Below are 21,368 nucleotides of genomic sequence, written 5' to 3' on the forward strand. Positions count from 1 at the left end.
GCTGTAGCCATATTTCAGTGAGTCAGTGTTGTTCTAATTGAGTCCCACTACGGCCACCACATCCGATGATTCGTTGCAAGAACTCATAGGACAGGGGATATAGTCGTATTTGCAGCTAAGGTTTACAACAGCAAATAGATATGTGGTAGAATCAGCAAAGGAAAAAGACACAGGAAGATGCCATGCACAGGTTTCCTTATGCTATCTCTCTCCCACAAGGGGTCACGCAGATCTTGCTCTTCCCTCAGCAACAAAAACAAGCTATACGTGCATGCGTGATGGTTCCGCCCAGAGAAGCCAACTAGAGACTCACCGCCCAAGATCTTTACTGGGACTTAGTCACCAGGCACCCTCAGCTGAGTATTTACCAGAATTCCAGATCCGCAGAAGGAAAGCAGATGTTTGACATAAACCACACTGTACAAACGGTCTAGGCATAGTGAGCCACACTTTTCAGTTAGGGAATAGTGGAAACTTTCCTGAAATCCAAGTTCCCAGACTCCAGCTAAGGGAAAACCTTGTGAGCAAGTCTTTCGAGGGAGAGCAGTCTCAAGTCTCTGATGTTAACCCCTCTCTGGGCACACAGGCGTTATTCAGTCTCAGAATAACAAGACTAATACCACCACCACTGATATAATTACCAAGAATAGTTTATTTAATTAAAAAAATTTTTTATTGGAGTATAGTTGCTTTACAATGTTGTGTTAGTTTCTACTGTACAGCAAAGTGAATCAGCTATACATATACATATATCCCTTCTTTTTTGGATTTCCTTCCATTTAGGTCACCACAGAGCACTGAGTAGAGTTTCCTGTGCTATACAGTAGGTTCTCATTAGTTACCTATTTCATACGTAGTGTACATGTCAATCCCAATCTCCCCGTTCATCCCACCCCCTTTACCCCCCAAGGATAGTTTAAAAACATGAATATATTCTCACTATTCTCTCCCAATTTGTTCATGGATGTACTATATCTACATTACCTGAGCCATTACATTTTTAAATTAATTAATTAATTTTTGTCTGAATTGGGTTTTGTTGCTGCACCCGGGCTTTCTGTAGTTGTGGCGAGCGGGGGCTACTCTTCGTTGCGGTGTGCAGGCTTCTCATTGCAGTGGCTTCTCTTGTTGCACAGCATGGGCTCTAGGCGCACCGGCTTCAGTAGTTGTGGCGTGTGGGCTCAGTAGTTGTGGCTCGTGGGATCCAGAGTGCAGGCTCAGTAGCTGTGGCGCATGGGCTTAGTTGCTCTGCAGCATGTGGGATCTTCCTGGACCAGAGATTGAACCCGTGTCCCCTGCATTGGCAGGTGGATTCCCAACCACTGCACCACGAGGGAAGCCCAGCCATTGCATTCTAAACTCTCCCTTTGAACTGTTACTTGGTCTTAATTCTTTTTTTAAAATATTTATTTATTTAGCTGTGTTTGTCTTCATTGTGGATGTGGGTTCTTTCCTTGCGGTGCCCAGGCTCTTGCAGCATGCAGGCTTCTCTCTAGTTGTGGCATGCGGGTTTTTTCTCTCTCTAGTTGTGGTGCATGGCACGTGGGCTCCAGGGCACACGGGCTCAGTAGTTTTCAGCACACGGGCTCTCTTGTTGAGGCACTTGAGCTCAGTAGTTGTGGCATGTGGGCTTAGTTGCCCCGTGGCATATGGGATCTTAGTTCCCCAGTCCCCAGTATTGCAAGGCAGATTCTTTACCACTGGACCACCAGGGAGGTCCCTTATTTGGTCTTAATTCTTAGTTCAGTGTTTACCGCCTGTCCTTACGTCAAAGACTCTAATCATTTTGGTTTTCTGAAGTTTGTTCTTTAATAGATTTCTTGGGAAGAACATATGAGGACAATATTCCTTGAGTTCTCACATGTTGATAACATTTTGTCCATGTCCTTTATGGTTGAAAGACGGTTTTTCTTGGTCAAAATTCTTGGCTCACATTTTCTTTTTTTTTAATTAATTAATTTTATTTATTTATTTTTGGCTGCATTGGGTGTTCATTGCTGCATGCAGGCTTTCTCTAGTTGTGGCAAGCCGGGGCTACTCTTTGTTGCGGTGTGCAGGTTTCACGTTGCAGTGGCTTCTCTTGTTGCAGAGCATGAGCTCTAGGTGCGTGAGCTTCAGTAGTTGTGGCACGCGGGCTCAGTAGTTGTGACTCACAGGCTCAGTAGTTGTGGCTCGCGGGTTCTAGAGCACAGGCTCGGTAGTTGTGGCGCACGAGCTGAGTTGCTCCACTGCATGTGGGATCCTCCTGGACTAGGGCTTGAACCGTGTCCCCCCTGCATTGGCAGGCAGATTCTTAGCCACTGTGCCACCAGGGAAGCCCCTTGGCTCACATTTTCTTTCCTTGTTCTATCTTAAATGTTACTCCACTTTATTCTGGCAGAAAGGGTTGCTATCAAAGTCTGATGACTATTTAATTTTCTTTCCCTCATAAGTCACTTGCTCTTTTTGTCTGGATGCTCCAAAGATCTTTATCTTTAAAGTCAAATAATTTATGAGAATATGACTTAGTGGTGGTCATTCTGGGTGGATATTCTCAGGTACACGGTATACTCTTTCAAATAATTTTTTCTGTACCTCCCACCCCCCAGAGACACCAACTACGTATATATTAGGCAGCTTGATTTTATCCCACAGCTGATACTCTGTTCATTTCTCAGTCTTTTTTCCTTCTACATTTCAGTTTGGATAGTTTCTATCACTATGCCTTCAGATTCACTAATCTTTTCTTCTGCAATGTCTAATCTGATGTTACTTCTAGGCATTCATTTTTCATTTCAGATACTGTAGTTTTTCATCTCCAGAAGTTTTATTTGGACCTTAAAAAAAAAACCTTCCAGGGCTTCCCTGGTGGCGCAGTGGTTGGGAATCTGCCTGCCAATGCAGGGGACGCGGGTTCGTGCCCTGGTCTGGGAGGATCCCACATGCCGCAGAGTGGCTAGGCCCGTGAGCCATGGCCACTGAGCCTGCACGTCCGGAGCCTGTGCTCCGCAGCGGGAGAGGCCACAACAGTGAGAGGCCCACGTACCACAGAAAAAAAAAAAAACTTCCATAAAATCAGTAAGAATGAGCATTCCTGCCTCCTTACCAGCTTGAGGAGGAAAGCATTCACCATTTAGTATCACATTATGGATAGATTTTTCTGTGGATGCCCATTAGCAAGTTGAGTGAGCTTTCATCATTTTTAGTTTACTGGGTGTTTTTGTATCATAAATGTGTGATTTTGTAAAGTCTTTTTTAATATATCTTTTGATATGACCATGGTTTTCATTCTTTATTCTGTTAATATGGTGAATTGTATTATATTAATTGGACTTTGGATGTGTAACTGACCTTGCCTTCTTAGAATAAATCCCACCAGACCATGATTAAAAAAAGAAAAAAAAAACTTCCATGTCTCTACTTAATATGCATAATCTAGGATTTTGAACAGTGGAATAGAGTTATAATGACTGTTTTGATATTCTTCACTACTGATTCGTAATCTGTGTCATTCTGTGTCAATTTGATTTATTTTTCTCCAAATCATGTGTCCTATGTTTGCCTGGTTCACTGCATGCCTCGTTATTTTTAAAAATAATTTGTATTTATTTATTTATTTATTTATTTATTTACTTTTGGCCATGTGGCATGTGGGATCTTAGCTCCCAAACCAGGGATCGAACCTGTGCCCCTTGCAGTGGGAGTGTGGAGCCCTAACCACTGGACCACCAGGGAATTCCTCATGCCTGGTTATTTTTTACTGGATGAAAGACATTGTGAATTTTACCTTGCTTGGGGCTGGATATTTTTGTATTCTTATAAATATCGTTAAGGTTTATTCTGGGACACAGTTAATTTATCTGGGAATAGTTGGATTTTTTTCAGGTCTTGCTTTTAAACTTTATTAGGCAGGGTCAGAGCAACATCTAGTCTAGGGCAAATTTTTTCCCCACTACTGACCTTCTAAGTACTCTACTTGATTCCCTGTGAATTATGAGGATTTCCACTCTATCTGGTGAGATCAGGAGCTATTCCCAGTCCTCTGTGAACTCCAAGGATTATTCTCGCTAATCCCTTCTGGTGGTTCTTTACCCAGCCTTGTGTAATTTCCTCATATCCATGAGCTGAGGAGTACTTAGTCGAAAACTCAAGCGGGACCCTCTGCAGATCTCTGGAGCTCTCTTCATCTCTATGTAGCTCTCTTCTCTCCAGTGAGCTGACTTGTGAACTCTAGCTTCCTTGGTCTCCTTGAACTCCCAGGTCCATCTCCCTAATTCAGGGAGAGTACTGGGCTCTGCCTGAATTCCCCCTGTCAGTGTTATGACTGGAAACTCTATCCAGGCTGAGGCATTTGTAGAGCTCGCTTCACTTGTTTCCCCTTTCTCAAGGATTGCTGTTCTTCATTGCCAGATGTCCAATGTCTTGAAGACCATTGTTTCATACACTTTTTCTCATTATTTTAGTTGTTTCAGATGGGATGGTAAATCTGGTGCCTATTACTCCATCTTGGCCAGAAGCAGAAGGAAGTCTGGTGTTCTCTCTTAATATGCAGTTTTTACTTTTTAAAAATTATTCTAGGAAGTTTTCCAGAACTATAGTTTTTAGTATTTGTTTTGTTCCCTTGGTCTGGTTTTCTTTTTCAGGGACTTCTATGGTATATGAATTGGATCTTCTATTTCTACCTTCAATGTTTGTCACTTGTTCTCAAATCTTTTTCTTTCCTTCTTTCTTCTTTCTTTCTTTCTTTCTTTCTTTCTTTCTTTCTTTCTTTTTTAAAGAAATATTTTCCTCCTTTTTGCCTTCTATTTCCCTTAAGCCATCATGTGTTATGTTTATTTGCTTCATGTTCCTTATAGTTTAATCTTCTATTCTGAAATGACTTTTTCTTTTTTCTCCAAATATTTCCTGAGATCCATCATGTTATTTCTGAATTTTTCTAGTATTTATTTATGCTATTCTTTTATTGCCTTGCACCATTTTCTTAATGTCATTTAGCTTGCTCAAAATAGCTGGCTTGGAGCTTCCCTGGTGGCGCAGTGGTTGAGGGTCCACCTGCCGGTGCAGGGGATGCGGGTTTGTGCCCTGGTCCGGGAGGATCCTGCATGCCACGGAGCGGCTGGGCCCGTGAGCCATGGCCGCTGGGCCTGCGCTTCCGGAGCCTGTGCTCCGCAATGGGAGAGGCCACAGTGGTGAGAGGCCCGCGTACCGCAAAGAAAAAAAATAGCTGGCTTGGGCTTCCCTCGTGGTGCAGTGGTTAAGAATATGGCTGCCAATGCAGGGGACACGGGTTCAATCCCTGGTCTGGGAAGATCCCACATGCCGCGGAGCAACTAAGCTTGTGCACCACAACTACGGAGCCTGCACTCTAGAGCCCGCATGCTGCAACTACCGAGCCCACATGCCTAGAACCTGTGCTCAGCAACAAGAGAAGCCACCACAGTGAGAAGCCCACATACTGCAACAAAGAGTAACCCCTGCTCGCCTCAACTAGAGAAAGCCCGCGCGCAGCAACAAAGACCCAGTGCAGCCAAAAATAAATAAAAATTAAAAAAAAATTCCCTGGCAGTCCAGTGGTTTAGGCTCTGCACTCTCACTGCCGAGGGCCTGGGTTCAATCCCTGGTTGGGGCTCACAAGAGGTGAGGCAAAAAAAAAAAAGCTGGCTATAACTTTGATGTGTTCTGTAAGCATGAGTTTCAATCATGCTTTCATTGTCTCTAAGGTTGATATTCTACCGCTTATTCTTTTATCCTTATAGCAACATTGTATGGGATTTGCCTTCTGTACATTTTTGTTGCTCTTCTTTATAAGAAATTAGTTTTCCTGAACTTTTGGAAGGAGGTGGGGTTCAGGGTAGCTTCTCAAATGTCAGAGCTCCCTCTTCTGTTGTTTTTGCATAGTGCTAAATATTATGGCAACTTGTTTCTGAGATTTCTTGACTCTATTCCCCTACTTTTACCTGGACATTCTTTTTCCTTATTGAGGTAGACCGAATAATGGCTCCCTAAAAGAAATCCATGTCCTAATCCCTGAAACCTGTGAATGTTACCATATGGCAAAAAAAAAAGGACTTTGCAGATGTGATTCAGGATTTTGAGATGAAATTATCCTGTATTCTCCAGGTGGGCCCTATGACAAGTATCTTATAAGGGAGGCAAAGGGAGATCACACAATTTGAAAAGAAGGAAATATGACCATGGAGTCAGAGATTGGAGTGATGGGGCCATAAGCCAAGGAATGCCAGCAGCCACCAGAAGCTTGAAGAGGCAAGGAATGGATTCTCCCTTAAAGCTTCCAGAGGGAGCATGACCCTGCCAACGCCTTGGTCTTGGCCCAGTGATACTGATTTGGGAATTCTGGCAGCCCAAACTGTGAGAGAATAAATTTCTGTTGTTTTAAGCCACTAAGTTTGTGATAATTTGTTCCAGCAGCAATAGGAAACTAATGCAGAGTTTGGTAACAGAAGAGGGGTGTTGCTGTAACAAGTATCTTAAAATGTGGAAGTGGCTTTGGAATAGTGTAGTTGAATAATATGTAGAGGCTGGAAGAATGTTAAGGAACATGACAGAAAAAGCCTCGATTGCCTAAAACAGACTGCTGGTTGAAATATAGATGCTGAAGGCACTGCTGGTGAAGGCTCAGAAGAGGTGAGGAATGCTGGCAACCTGTGGATAGAGCAGGACCTTGCTGAAACCTTGAATTTGGCTGTGATGCTGATTTCAGACTACTTACCTCCAGAACTGTGAGAGAATAAGTTACTGTTGTTTTAAACCACCAAGTTTGAGCCAATTTGTTACAGCAGCCATAGGAAATGAATACACTTACTCTCTATTGTCCTAACCTGTTCAATTTTGATTTTACCTTCAGAAGTTTCTCTTCAGTGTAGATCCATATCCTGGAAGACAGCCCTAGTGGATCAATGTACAATAAAGGATTAACTCAGCAGGTCTGGGTTGTCCAAACCTTGCATGTCCCAAAGAAAGGTTTGGCCCTTGCCCAGCTCCTGGTAGACAACCTCTAAGCCCTTGGCATAGCCCGCCTGTTAAGAATACCTTTGTTTACCTGAGTCCATGAGCCATGCCATAGAGTTTACTCTAAAACTGTAATTTATGGTGGAGGTCTTGGGCCATCCAGAATCAGCTTGAACTTTGGAGGGACCGAGTAACTAAGGTCAGCTCTGCCCATGTGATTGACTCCAAATAAAAACTCTGACACCAAGACTCAGGTGAGCTTCCCTGGTTGGCAATATTTCTGTGTGTTACTCCACATCTTGTTGGGAGAATTAAGCACTGGCTAGATGACTCCTCTGGGAGAGGAGAATTGGAAGCTTGCTCCTGGTCCCTCTTGGATTCTGCCCCATGTGCTCTTTTCCATTGGTGATTTAAATCTCTATCCTTTTGTTGTAATAAACTATAACAATGAGTATATCCACTCTGCTAAGTTTTCTGAGTTCTTCTGGTGAATCATTGAACCTGAGGGTGGTCTTGGGGACCCCCAAGCACAGTCAGTCTTAAGGGTTCACAGGAATTAGGCTGCTCCAGCCCCCTCAGACTTTACTGCAGACCCCTTACATTCACTTGTTACTGGATAAGGTAAAACACCTCTCAGTTTCAGCTGCTGAATTCAAGTTGGCATACCATCCCTGTTGACTGTTTTGGCATTCTCCTATTCTCAGGCCTGTCAAATGCCCCTTAATTCTCTCTGCTTTTTCCTACACAGATAACTATACCATGCAGTTCTTGTGGCTACTGGTGACCTGTCCTCACCCACACGTACTTTGAAATTCATGGATATTTTGGCTATTTATTGCTGTGGAACTAAACTGCACCAAAACTTAGTGGCTTAAAATAATAACCATTTTATTGCTCACGATTCTATCAGTCAAAAACTTGCGTAGGGCTCAGTGGCGATGGCTCCATCTCTTCCCCATATGATGTCTGAGGCAGCTAGAATGGGGTTGGAGGATCCAAGATGCTTTCAACACATGATTGGGACCTTGGTGCTAGTTTTCAGTTGGGGCCTCCATTCTTATGCACATGGACTCTTTTTTAAAATGGTGTCTCAGAGCCTTGGTCTTCAGAAAGATAGGACTTTTTTTACAGGGTGTCTAGGTTCCCCTCTCACTAAAGCAGAAGTTCAAGGCCTCTTAATGCCTACGCTCAGAAGCCTCAAAATGTCATTTCTACTGCATTTTATTGGTGAAACAGAACATAAGGCCAGCCCAGACACAAAGAATGAAAAAATATACTCCATATCTCAATGGGACGAGTGGCAAACACTAACGGGGATGGAAATATTGTTGGCAGTCATACCTGCAGAAAATCTACCATGCTGGGGATGCTGTGTCCCCTAGTTTTGTTGTGAATATTATCTATGGGTTTTGATGCTGCTATCTGGTTGCTGTTTGCATGTTGGTATGAAGAGAGATATAAAAACTGCTCAGCTGCCACCATATTCCCAGCATCCATTCTAATTTTTTAAAAATCATCTCAGAAAAGAACAGAAATTTTGGGTGAGGGTCGAGTGAAGAAGTAAAAACATTCTAAATGGTACATTCTCCTAAGAAATTAGGAGTAAATGAAAGTAATGCATCTGTGTGTGTGTGTGTGTGTATGTGTGTGTGTGTGTGATGGACCAATAGAGAAAATTTGAATCATGTTTATAAGTAATAGAAGGATAATCACCAGCAGAATTGATAAGCAGAGTTGAACTTCCAAATTACTGGGAGAGGAAGAAGAATGAACAGAAACTTGACAGAGATGGCAAATGTAAGGAAATTGAAAAGGAGTATCAACAACAAAGTAGAAAAGGGAAACAGTCTGATTGAAGACACAAAATTGAGCATATCATTAACAAATGAAATCGACTGGGTTCTCCTATACAAGACTGTGAAATAGGGTTAAAAAACAAGAGTTATGCATTGTTTCCTAAATGTACATTTGAAATAAACAGGCAAAACTAAACACTATGTAAAGATACATCAGGTAAATGCAAGCAGAATAAAGGAGGCCAGAAGATATAAATATCAGGTTAAACTCCAAGGCCAAAAGCATTCAACAGATTTTTAAAATGAGACATTATGTAATAATAAAGTGTACATTAGATGAAGATATAATATGTATAAACATTTATACAAACACCAATAACACCAGAAAAAATTCATAGAAAAGGAATAAAATTTTATTTATTTTATTTATTTTTTGGCTGCATCGGCTCAGTAGTTACGGTGCGTGGGCTTAGATGCCCCGCAGCATGTGGGATTTTAGTTACCCGACCAGGGATCGAACCAGCATCCCCTGCATTGCAAGACGGATTCTTAACCACCACGGTTAAGAATCCATAATTTATAAATTTTAAATTCATAATTTATAGTGGAAAGTTATACCTCGTTCAGAATATGATAGATCAAGCTAACAAAAATAATTAAAGGTAAGAAAGATCTGCAAATTATCATCAATAAGGTACATTTAAAAAACATAAAAAGAAATTTGTATCTTACAAGCAGACTCTCTACTCCTATGTCCTTGCAACATTAAAAAACATTCAATTGTCTAACTTTGCCTCAGAGAAATGATTGATATATTTTTTAAAAGTAGGGCTTTGGCAGATCACATTATCTGATAAGAGCCAACAAAAACAGAAATAAATTAAATATTACCATAACATCATAACCAGCTGAAAATTAAGAAACACTTTCCAAAATAAATTAGGACTAAATGGATCTATAGAGTCCAGTTCGTAGAGAAAGATGGAAGTTTCCCAATTTATTTTTTAAAAGAGAATAATTTTAATACCAAAACTGAAATATATTGCTCAAAAAAGAAGATAACTAGAGACAATATTTCATGAATATGGCTAAACTTTTCTAAATAAAATATCCGCATATCAAATAAATCCAGATATGTCTTGAGAAAAAAAATACACCGTAACCATTAAGATGATTCCAGGAATGCTAGTATGGTTTAATATTTGTAAATCAATCGATATACTTCATTACACCAACACTTTAGAAAAGCCATGTAACACTATTAATTGATATAAAAAAGTATGTGATACAATTCATTAGCCATTATATTAATAATAAAAACTCAAAATAGAAGTAGAAGGAAACGACTTAAAATTGACAAAACCATTTTCCAAAAATTGCCAGAAAGCTTTATACTAAATGGTAAAATGGATAAAATGATTTCCATTAAAAGTGACAACACCATAGGGCTGCTCTCTATCACATCTATTACTCAACATTATTTTGAAGGTTCTATGTCAGCATTGTCTGATACAACTTTCCCCAATGATGACATGTTCTATATATAGAGAACTGCCTAATACAGTAGCAACTAGCCGTATGCTGCCACTGAGCACTTGAAATGTGGCTAGGTGACTAAGAAACTGAATTTTAAATTTTATGTAGCTTTAATAAATTCAAATTTAAATAGCCATGTAAGCTTAGTGGTTACCATATTGGATAGCTAATTCAGTGGAAAAAGAACTAATGACATGAAATAGCAGATAAAAGAGAATATTAACTAAATCTAATATGATTATACGATTAGAAAACCTAAGAGACTATACTAAGAAGCTACCAGAATTGGTAGGGAGTTTTGATAAGGAGCTGAATATAAGATAAAATTTTTAAAATAGGTCTTTTCTTACTATACTAGCAGTTAGCAGACAGGATTAGCAAAAATAAGTCTTAACAATAACAATAAAAATATTATAAATATCTAAGAATCAATTTAACCAAAAAAGATGATGGACTTATAAGAAGAAAGCTATGAAATATCATTGAAGCATATAATACAAGACATAATCAGAGAGAGATCAAATCCCTAGATACAAAGGCTTATTATAATAAAGAGCATTAACTCTCTCCAACTATTAATATTTTGGATTGGCCAAAGAGTTCGTTCGGGTTACCCAATAATACAATTCCAATCAGAATAACAATAGTTTTATTTTGTGGAGGGTTTTGTGGGGTGCGTAGCATTCATTCTGAAACTTCATAAAATGATTCTAGGAACTTCAGAGTTCCTAGAAAAATAGATCTGCAAGAACAAAAATCCTTTGAAATCATATAGATTATAGAGACACAATAGAGTTCAGATCAAGCTAAATATATTTGTGACCGTATATGACAGAAGTGATATTTAATTCAGTGCCTATAGGGCAGTAACTTCCATAAACCGTGCCAGCTGATAGTGTTGGATTTTACCTGAACCTTGTGATTCTGGTAAATAGTGAAGGTTAAGAAATTCCCTTACTCTTTTTTTTTTTTAATTTATTTAGTTTTGGCTGTGTTGGGTCTTCGTTGCTGTGCGCGGGCTTTCTCTAGCTGCGGCAAGCAGGGGCTACTCTTCGTTGCGGTGTGCAGGCTTCTCATTGTGGTGGCTCCTGTTGTTGGGGAGCGTGGGCTCTAGGCACATGGGCTTCAGTAGTTGTGGCGCTCGGGCTCAGTAGTTGTAGCTCGCGGGCTCTAGAGAACAGGCTCAGTAGTTGTGGCGCATGGGCTTAGTTGCTCCATGGCATGTGTGGGATCTTCCTGGACCATGGATTGAACCTGTGTCCCCTGCATTGTCAGGTGGACTCTTAACCACTGCGCCACCAGGGAAATCCTCCCTTACTCTTTTGTGTTTTTGTGTGTTACTCTTTGCTTACTGCAAAGAACCTCCCTTCCCTATATGACTTTGGACCCACAGACACCCCTTGTTTACCTGTAACATGGCCAGACACAGACCCTCCAAATTCTCATTCTTTTCCTTATACACATTGATTAATCTCAACAAAATGCTTGTTAGCCAAAATTTAGCCAAGCTTCTCTCCTTCCTACAGGTTCCTGAACCCTGCTTGCCCCCAAGCCTGAGCAAGCACAAAAAATGTGGAATGTTCCCCTCTTCTCAGCTTGTCCTGGGAATCAGCTGACCACAGTGGGCACTTTCCTGTCAGACCCCACTGGTCATTCCCTGCTTGTGCAGCTTCTCCTCCACAGATTCTGCTTATCTTGGCTTGCCTTCTCCTTACCCTATCTATAAACAAAAAGCCTTTTTCTGTTCGGTTTTGAGATGCTTGCAGATTTCTGAGATGAGAATTTTCTCCCTATTGCAATAGTCTTTCTTTCTAATTAGTCTCTCCCTATCTAATTCTAGATTTGTTTCTATTTGATGTAGCAACAGTGAATCTTGACCTTGATCTCATACCATATGCCAGAATAAATTTCAACTAAAGGTTAAAGTAGAAAAATTTAAAACAATAAAAATGAAATAAAAGTTAAGACTATCTTTTTAGGACTACCTGGAGTGGGGAAGGGGGACCATACAAGACAGGATATACAGAAGCCAGAAAAGAAAACTTTTTTTTTTTTTTTTTTTTTTTTTTGTGGTACGCGGGCCTCTCACTGTTGTGGCCTCTCCCGTTGCGGAGCACAGGCTCTGGACGCGCAAGCTCAGCGGCCATGGCTCACGGGCCCAGCCGCTCCACGGCATGTGGGATCTTCCCAGACCGGGGCACGAACCCGTGTCCCCTGCATTGGCAGGCGGACTCTCAACCACTGCGCCACCAGGGAAGCCCCAAGAAAACTTATTTTTGATGAAAGAATACATTTTTCTAATTACAGATCAAAGGACAACTACAAATGTAAAGGGCAAAAAGAGTTAGGGGGAAAATATTGCAATGCCACTAACTAACAAAGACTTAATAATATCCCTAGTGTACAAAGAGCTCCTACAAATTGATAAAAGACAAATCACTCCAAAGAAAATTGGACAAAGGATATGAAGATTTGCAGAAGAGAAAATCTAAATGGTCAACAAACAGAAAAAGATCTTCAGTTGCACAAGTAATCAGGAAAATGCAAATTAAAGTAGTTAAATTAGCCCTCTGATTGGCAAAAATTAGAGTATCAACATTCAGTGCTAGAGAAGATTTGCCTTGATGGATTCATATTTTGCTGGTGGGAGTAGGAAATGTTAAAAATCTTTTGGGGAAGTTATTTGGCTGTATCTATTCAACAACACAATAGCCTTACTTGTATTTAATAATAAAACTTAAAAATACAGGAAGCAAAAATTGACTGGTGAAATGAAACCCTGACTTATCAATACAGTGGGAAATCTCTCTCAGTAACTCAGGGAGCAAGCAGAAGAAAATCATCAGGAATGATATACACATTTAAAAAAAAATTTTATTGGAGTATAGTTGATTTACAGTGTTGTGTTAGTTTCAGGTGTACAGAAAAGAGGAACAATATACACATTTTAAACAGCCCAACTAACAAGCTTGAACCAATAAACATATATGCTAAACCCAACTACTAGAAAATATATGCTTTTTTCAATCAAGAGATGAAACATTTTGAAAATTGGGCCTGTACTTGAACCTTAAGGCAAATTTCAACAAATTTCGACTCAACATCATTCAGACAGCATTCTCAGATCACAGTGCAATTAAGTTAGAAATCACTAACATCGAGATTAACTTTGTGTTTGAGGAAATGAAAAATGGTGTTAGGAACTGTAAAATTTTCTGCGCTCCCTCTAAGTTCCTTCTTTAATCATTAAGTATCAGAACAGGATACAAAAGAATGAGATGGGCCAAATCAAAAACAGCTCCCTTCAGCAGCATTCCACCTGTGGACCAAAGCCCACCAAACTTGCAGCTGGCATTTGGCTGCTTGTTTCCTTCTATAAAATTCCTATCCCATATAAAACTCTCCATGCTCCAGGAGACACTGCGCAGGGCTGTTCTTGTCGCAGCAGCCTGAATAAAGTCACCATTCCCTTGACATTTGAGTCTTGGAGAATTTTTGCATGTTCGACACTGGACTTCTAAATAATTCTTGGGTCAAAGGGGGGAAAATTACAAATTAGCACTTGAAACTGAACACTAATGAAAATGCAACAAATCAAAACTTGGATCTTTAGAAAAGAAGTTTAAACTTCATGCTTCTATAAGGAAACTGGGAAGGCTGATTACTCGAGTTTGTAAAAAATTGCATGACGTGCCCCACCACTGATGTCACAAGCCCCCCGCCCCCCCCCACGCCCAGCTCAATGGCTCCCTGCACAGATGCTTGGTTTCTGGCGCTCAATCACCTCAGCTCCCTGAGCCCAGAGTGGTTAAACTCTCGCTGCGGGTGACTTCCGCTTCCTGGCCTAAATCTGACACGTACTATTCCCCCCGTGGCAACTACCCAGGGTCGGTGACAGCCAGAGCCGGGCGATGCCCCCAGCCGACGGGTGGACAGAGGCGCCGTCAGGTGGGCACGTAGCGGCGCCCCGGGCCCTGCCGCCGCGAGCCGCCTGCGCCGATCGGGGGCCGTTCCGCACCCCGAGAAGTGGAGCGGCGGCTGGGGCGGGGGCCGGCCAGTGTCTGGGCCAGTGCCTTGGAGGTGTCTTTCTGGCTAGGATCGGGGAGAGGGGCAAGGGGGGTTGCAACGCGCGAAGATGCCGCGACTCCCCGGGGATACGGCCTGAGGGCGGGGCCCCGAGCGCAGAGAAGGGAAGGCGCCAGGCCCACGCCTCGGGGTAGTGGTGGAGCATGCGGCGCAGGAGGGAGGAGTCCGGGATCCGCAGCTGGATCTGCTGGGCCTGATCGGCTCCCGGGAAGCCCCACCGGGGAAGGTCTGGCGGGGGACCGCCGGCTCCGGCGCAGCAGAGATGCCCACCCTCCCAAGATGGCGACTCCCGGAGAGACACTCCCAAGGGGACAGCCATGTTAGTGGCCTGACAAAGTCACTAAAGAAAATCGGAAAGCCCGCCTCTTCTCCGTCACACACAGACACGCACACGCACTGACACCTCGTGAGTGCACCCAGTGTAATTGGGGGTTAACGGCCGCTTCCGCGCCGACACTAAGCATGTGCAGTGCGAAGTCCAGAAACGTGGGAGTCCCGCAGAGGCAGTTTCAATACTTCTGGCTCCGAGACTGAGTTTAACAGAGGCTGCGATTTAGGGCCAGTAAAACGTTGACATAATTATGGGGGTGTTACGACATGGCTTTCGGGCTCAGTGATGGTACTCTGTGGGGTGAGTGATGGGGCTTCTCTGGAGTCACTTATGAGGAGGTGCGTAGAGTGATAGGGGTTTGTGGGTGAATGGTGGGGGCAGTAGGGAAAGTAATAGGTAGTCTCTGGGGTGAGTATTGGGGGGTCTGTGGGGTCATAGTGATTCCGGGTCTATAGGGTGAGCAGGGGGCATTGGTGAGGTGAGCTATGAGGAGTCTGTGGGGTGAGTGATGAGGATCCTTGGAGGCCACTGATGGGGTATGTGGAGTAAGTGACTGGATCTGTGGGATAAGCGATGGAGATTTGTGGGGTGAGTGATCAGGCGTAAGTGCAGTAAGGAATGCGGACTGTGGTGTGAGTGATACAGTCTCTGAGGTGTGATGTGTGCTCTTTGGGGTTAGTGCTGGAGTTCCTGTGGGGCAAATGATGGGGGTTCTGTGGGGTGTCATAGGGGGTTAGTGGGGTAAGTGATGGAGGGGTCTGTGAGATGAATGATGGGAGTTCAGTGGGGTAAGTGATGAGGGTCTTTGAGGAGAGTAATGGGTGGTCTGTGGAGTGAATGATGGAGAGCCTGTGGAGTGAGTAATGGAGAGTGAATGAGTGAGTGAGTGATGGAGAATTTTTGAGGTGAGTGATGAGGGCTGCGGGATGAGTGTTGCAGAGTCTATGAAGTATATGATGGGGTTTATTGGGTGGATGGTCAAGGTTTCTGTGGTGTGAGTGATGGAGCTCTGTGGGTGGTCTTAGGATTGAGATGGGATTGTTTCAGAAACCTACCTTTGACCTTCTTGGTCCTCCTGTATCTTTGTTTTCTGTGTCATTAGTTTCTGCCCTTGATTTCATTATTTCTTTTCTTTGGGTTTTTTCTTTTATTCTTATTTTTAAGTTCCTAAATTGAATGCTTATCTCATTAATATTCAATCATTTTCTTTTACAGTATAAGCATTAAGTTCATGAATTTTTCTCTAAGAACACTTTAGCTCCGTGTCACAAGTGTTGATATGTAACATTTCCACCATAGTTTATTAATAATGTTTTCTAATTTTTGTTGTGGTTTTGTCTCTGATCTCTTAGTTATTTAGATATGAGATTTTGATTTCCCAAAAAGTTGTAATTTTTGTTATTGATTTCTAAATTATAGCCAGAGACTGTCATCTGAGTAATTATTAGGTGCAGGAATGGATGTTCCTTGAAGTGGATGGTATGTACTGAAATTTAAGTCCAAAACTTTTGTAAAATTGCAACTCCCACCAGCAACATATAAAAGGGCTCATTCCAAAATCATCTCCCACACTGAATGTTGCTGCACTTTTTAATTTCTGCCTTTCTGAGGGCCAAACACAACAGTATGTAGCTTACCTTGATGTGCATTTTCCTGACACCTGGTGGCTGAATATCTTCTCATATTTATTGGCCTTTGAAATGTATTTTTTTTAATTTTCATATCCTTTGCTCTTTTTTTCCTTTATGTAGTCTGTCTTACTAATTTGTGGATATTAACCTTCTGTCATTTATTGTAATTTTTTCCCTTTATCTCTCTTTATATCTTGATTTTTGAAAGGTGTATTCATATATAATTAGAAAAAATAATTATCTGATTAGGTAATTTTTCCTTAACAAGTTCTAAATATCATGTCTTGCCTAGTGGGTTCTCCCTGCTTTGTGCTTAAATAAATACATGCCTTAAATTTAAATTTTTATTGTTTTAAAGTTAAATTGTAATCCAACTGAAAAATTCTGGTGTGTGGTGTGAGATGAGATCAAAGTTTCTACTTTCCATTTGGATAGAAAATTTGCCAGCACCAATCATTAAATAAATAGCCTTTTCTAACTCAGTTAAATGCCACTTTTGTCACATAAATTCCCAAATGTATATCATTCTATTTCTGAACTCTATTTTTTCTTCTGATATATGTATCTACTCCCTTTCAAATAATTGTTTTGACTTTAGAAATACTTTTAATATTGAATAGTGCGAATCCCCTCACTGTTCCTTTTTTTTTTTTTTTGGTTGTTTTCTTTAATCTTTTTTAGCATTTATTCTTCCACATGAATGTTAAAAACATTTTATTTCACTTCAAAAGCAACCATTAAAACTATATTTTATAATTTTCTTCTTATAGATTCAGAACCTTTTTTTATTATTTTTTTTTTTTTTTTTTGCTGTACGCGGGCCTCTCACTGCCGTGGCCTCTCCCGTTGCGGAGCACAGGCTCCGGACACACAGGCTCCGCGGCCATGGCTCGCGGGCCCAGCCGCTCCGCGGCATGTGGGATCTTCCGGGATCGGGGCACGAACCCGTGTCCCCTGCGTCGGCAGGCGGACTCTCAACCACTGCGCCACCAGGGAAGCCCCAGAACCTTTTTTTTAAAAGTTCATTCTTAAATATTTTAAATTTGATATCATCACAGTGAATAGCACATTTCTCTATTTCCATAGAAAAAAAATATATAAATTTTAAAATTTTAATTTCTTTTTTGCATTTTATTTCTTATCCAATCCAGTTATCACATTCTCATGTGAATTCTAGTTGCCTTTTATGGTCTCTTAGTTTTCCTAGATATAATATCATGTCACATCCAATTAGCAATGATACGCTCTCTTCCTTTCAAATATTTATTCTGATTACTTCATCTTCTCCTATTGCATTAGCTAGAACTTTCAGAACAATGTTGAGTGATACTTGATAGAGGGTATCCCTATCTTGTTGCTAATTTGAAAGTGAAGGGTATTCATTCATTCATTCAACAAACATTTGTTGAATACCTTCACCTTTCCAGATACTGGGTTTGAAATCCTGCATGGCCACTTACTAGCTACATGATATTTTTTTTTCCTAACAGCTTTATTGATATAATTCACCTACCATAAACTTCACCATTTAAAGCTTACAATTCAATGGTTGTTAGTATATTCAAGGAGTTGTGCAAACCACCGTCATAATCCAAGTTTAGAACATTTCATCACCCCAAAAGGAAACATTGTACTCATTCCTCATTCCCACCCCATACCTCCAGCTGCAGACAGCCACTAATTTACTTTCTGTTTCTATAAATTTGCCTATTCTAGACCTTTCATACACTTGGAATCAAACAATATATGACCTTTGGTGACTATCTTCTTTCACTTAGCATGTTTTTAAGATTCATCCGTGCTATAGGTTGTATCAGTACTTCATTCTTTATTACTGAATAATATTCCTTTGTATGGATATACCACAGTTTGTTTATCCATTCATCAGCTGATGGACATTTGGGTTGTTTTCACTTTTTGGCTACTATGAATAATGTTGATGTGAATATTTGTGTACAAGTTTTTGTGTGGACGTATGTTTTCATTTCTCTCAGAAGTGGAATTGCTAGATCATATGGTACCTTTGAAGAACTGCCAAACTGTTTTTGGCAATTTACATCCCACAGCAATATATGAAGGTTCCAATGTGTCATCCTCATCAACGCTTAACAAGGCTTTTTTTTTTTATTCTAGCCATCTTAGTGGGTGTGAAGTGGTATCTCATTGTGGTTTTGATTTCTATTTCCCTAATGAATGTTGAGCAACTTTTCATGTTTGCAGTGGACTAAATGTTTATGTGCCCCTCCCATTCTATGTTGAAATCCTAACCCGCGGTGTGATGGTATAAGGAGGTGAGGCCTTTGGGAGGTGATTAGGTCATGAGGGTGGAGCCCTCATGAATGGGATTAGTACCCTTATAAAAGAGACCTCAGAGAGCCCCCTTCCACCTTTTGCCATGTGAGGACACAACAAGAAGATAGCCATCTATGAATCGGGAGGCAGGTTCTCACCAGACACCCAATCTGCTGACGTTTGAGCTTGGATTTCCCAGCCTCCAGAACTGTAAGAAATAAATGTTTGCTGTTTAAGCCACCCAGTTTATCGTAGTTCATTACAGCAGCCTGAACACACTAAGACAATGTGTTTAATTGACCATTTGTATATCTTCTCTGGAGAAATATCGGTTCAAACTCTTTGCCTATTTTTTTTTTTTTTTTTTTTTTTTTTGCGGTACGCAGGCCTCTCACTGTTGTGGCCTCTCCCCGTTGCGGAGCACAGGCTCCGGACACGCAGGCTCAATGGCCATGGCTCACGGGCCCAGCCGCTCCGCGGCATGTGGGATCTTCCCAGACCGGGGCACGAACCCGTGTCCCCTGCATCAGCAGGTGGACTCTCAACCACTGCGCCACCAGGGAAGCCCTCTTTGCCTATTTTTAAATTGGATTATTTGTCTTTGTATCATTGAGTTGTAAACATCCTTTATATATTCTGGATACAAGTCCCTGGTCAGATATGTGATTTGCATATATTTTCTCCCATTTTATGGGTGTTTTTTCACTTTCTTGGTGGTGACCTTGTAGCACAAAAGTTTTTAATTTTTATGAAGTCTAATTTATCTATTTTTGTTATTGTTGCTTGTGCTTTTTTTAAAACATCTTTATTGGAGTATAATTGCTTTACATTATTGTATTGGTTTCTGCTGTATAACAAAGTGAATCAGCTATACATATACATATATCCCCATATCCCCTCCATCTTGAGTCTCCCTCCCACCCTCCCTATCCCACACCTCTAGGTGGACACAAAGCACCGAGCTGGTCTCCCTATGCTATTTGGCTGCTTCCCACTAGCTATCGATTTTACATATGGTAGTGTATATATGTCCATGCCACTTTCTCACTTCGTCCCAGTTGCTTGTGCTTTTGATGTCATAGATGTTCCTTTCCCCATTGAATTGTATTGAAACCCTTATCTAAAATCAACTGACCATGAGTGTAAAGGCTTATTTATGAACTCTCAATTCTATTTCATTCATCTATATGCCTCCTTTATGCCAGTACCATGCTGTGTTGATTTATGTAGCTTTGTAGCAAGTTTTGAAATAGAGAAACGTGTGTCCTCCAACTATGTTCTTATTCAGTGTTTTGGCTATTCAGGTTCCTTGCATTTCTATCTGAATTTTAGGATGAACTCGTTACCCTCTGCAGAAATGCCCCTGGGATTTTGATAGGGATTGTGTTGAACCTGTACAACATTTAGGAGAATATTGCCATTTTAATGATATTAAGCTTTTTATCTGGGCATTTTTTTTAGCATAATGTTTTCTGGTGATTTTGGGGGTAGTTGTTGTAATATTTACACAGTTCTTTAATGTTCTTATTTTAATTTGTATTTTTATTAGGAATAGCTCCTGAATTGTGTCAGATGCTTTTTGATATTAACAGCCTTATGGTATTATTCTCTTTAATTGGTTGTTGTAATGAATTACATTGACGTGTAATGTGGCTGCATCTTTGCCTTCCTGGAAGAATTCTGTTTGGTCAAAGGGAATTTTTCTTATAAGATACATTTGGATTTGAATTAGTAATATTTTATTTAAAATTTTTGCCACTATAAGAAAACTGCTTATAGTTTTCTTTTCTTTTTTCTTTTTTTTGTACTATATTTAACATGTGTTGGTATTAAGGTTATGGCAGTTTTTAAAAGGAATTCAGGAGATTTCTATCTTTTTATATGTTAAAATGGCATAGAAATTATCTCTTTTTAAAGTTCAGCTATAAACACACTTAGAACTGGTGCCTTTTAAAATGGTAAATTTTAATTATTTTATTTTCTCTGATTACTGGTCTTTACAGATTTCTTCTTTTGGGGGGTTTAATTTTGGTGGTTTATGTTTGCTAGGGATTTTATATTTTCATAGAGCTGCACATAATGCTTAAATTATTCTGGTCACTTCCACATTGGTAGTAGTTCCTTTTTCATTCCAAAAATTGTGTGAATATATGTGTGATATGTGAGTGTGTGTGTGTGTACATGTATATTTCCTTCTCTTTTACCTTTATCAAGTTTCTCATGAATATTTTATTTTCTTTTCCTAATTTCTTAAGTTTAGCACTTAATTCATTTATCTTTGGCTTTTCTTTTTAAATATTAAAAACATTTTAGGCTAAAATATCCCTTAAATATAACTTTAACCATGTCTCAAAATTAGGTATGAAGTTTATAATTTTATTATTGAATTTGTCTTCAATTCTGCCATGTTTGTTTGTTTAATTATTTATTGGCTGCACCATGTGGCGTGTGAGATCTTAGTTCACTGACCAGGGATCGAATCCGCGCCCCCTGCAATGGAAATGTGGAGTCTTAACCACTGGACTGCCAGGGAAGTCCCAATCCTGCCATGTTTAGAGAATATTTCTTTTCCCTCCAGCTTTATTGAGACATACTTGACATATAACATTGTATAAGTTTAAGGTGTACAGTGTGTTGATTTGATACATTTGTATATTGCAAAATGGTTATCACCATAGTGTTAGCTAACACTTCCATCATGTCACATAATTACCACTTTGTGTGTGTGTGTGATAAGAACATTTAAGA

The 21,368-nt window shown here is 40.5% G+C and overlaps 1 protein-coding gene across 3 annotated transcripts in view; it reads left to right on the forward strand.

Annotated features, from left to right (window-relative positions):
* Positions 1-14,169: 14,169 nt before the first annotated feature.
* Positions 14,170-21,368, forward strand: part of ZNF41 (zinc finger protein 41) — a 56,017-nt gene continuing 48,818 nt past the window's right edge. The window contains exon 1 of one of the 3 annotated variants that reach the window (XM_060086725.1): positions 14,170-14,228. The gene's annotated coding sequence lies outside the window, so the exon portion shown is untranslated. Of the gene's footprint in view, positions 14,229-14,633; positions 14,773-14,902; positions 14,998-21,368 lie in introns of those variants that run through there. The other 2 variants (XM_060086723.1, XM_060086724.1) reach the window with 2 other exon arrangements.

The sequence above is a fragment of the Mesoplodon densirostris genome, chromosome X, assembly GCF_025265405.1.
Source record: "Mesoplodon densirostris isolate mMesDen1 chromosome X, mMesDen1 primary haplotype, whole genome shotgun sequence".
In the NCBI taxonomy this organism is placed as follows: domain Eukaryota; kingdom Metazoa; phylum Chordata; class Mammalia; order Artiodactyla; family Ziphiidae; genus Mesoplodon; species Mesoplodon densirostris.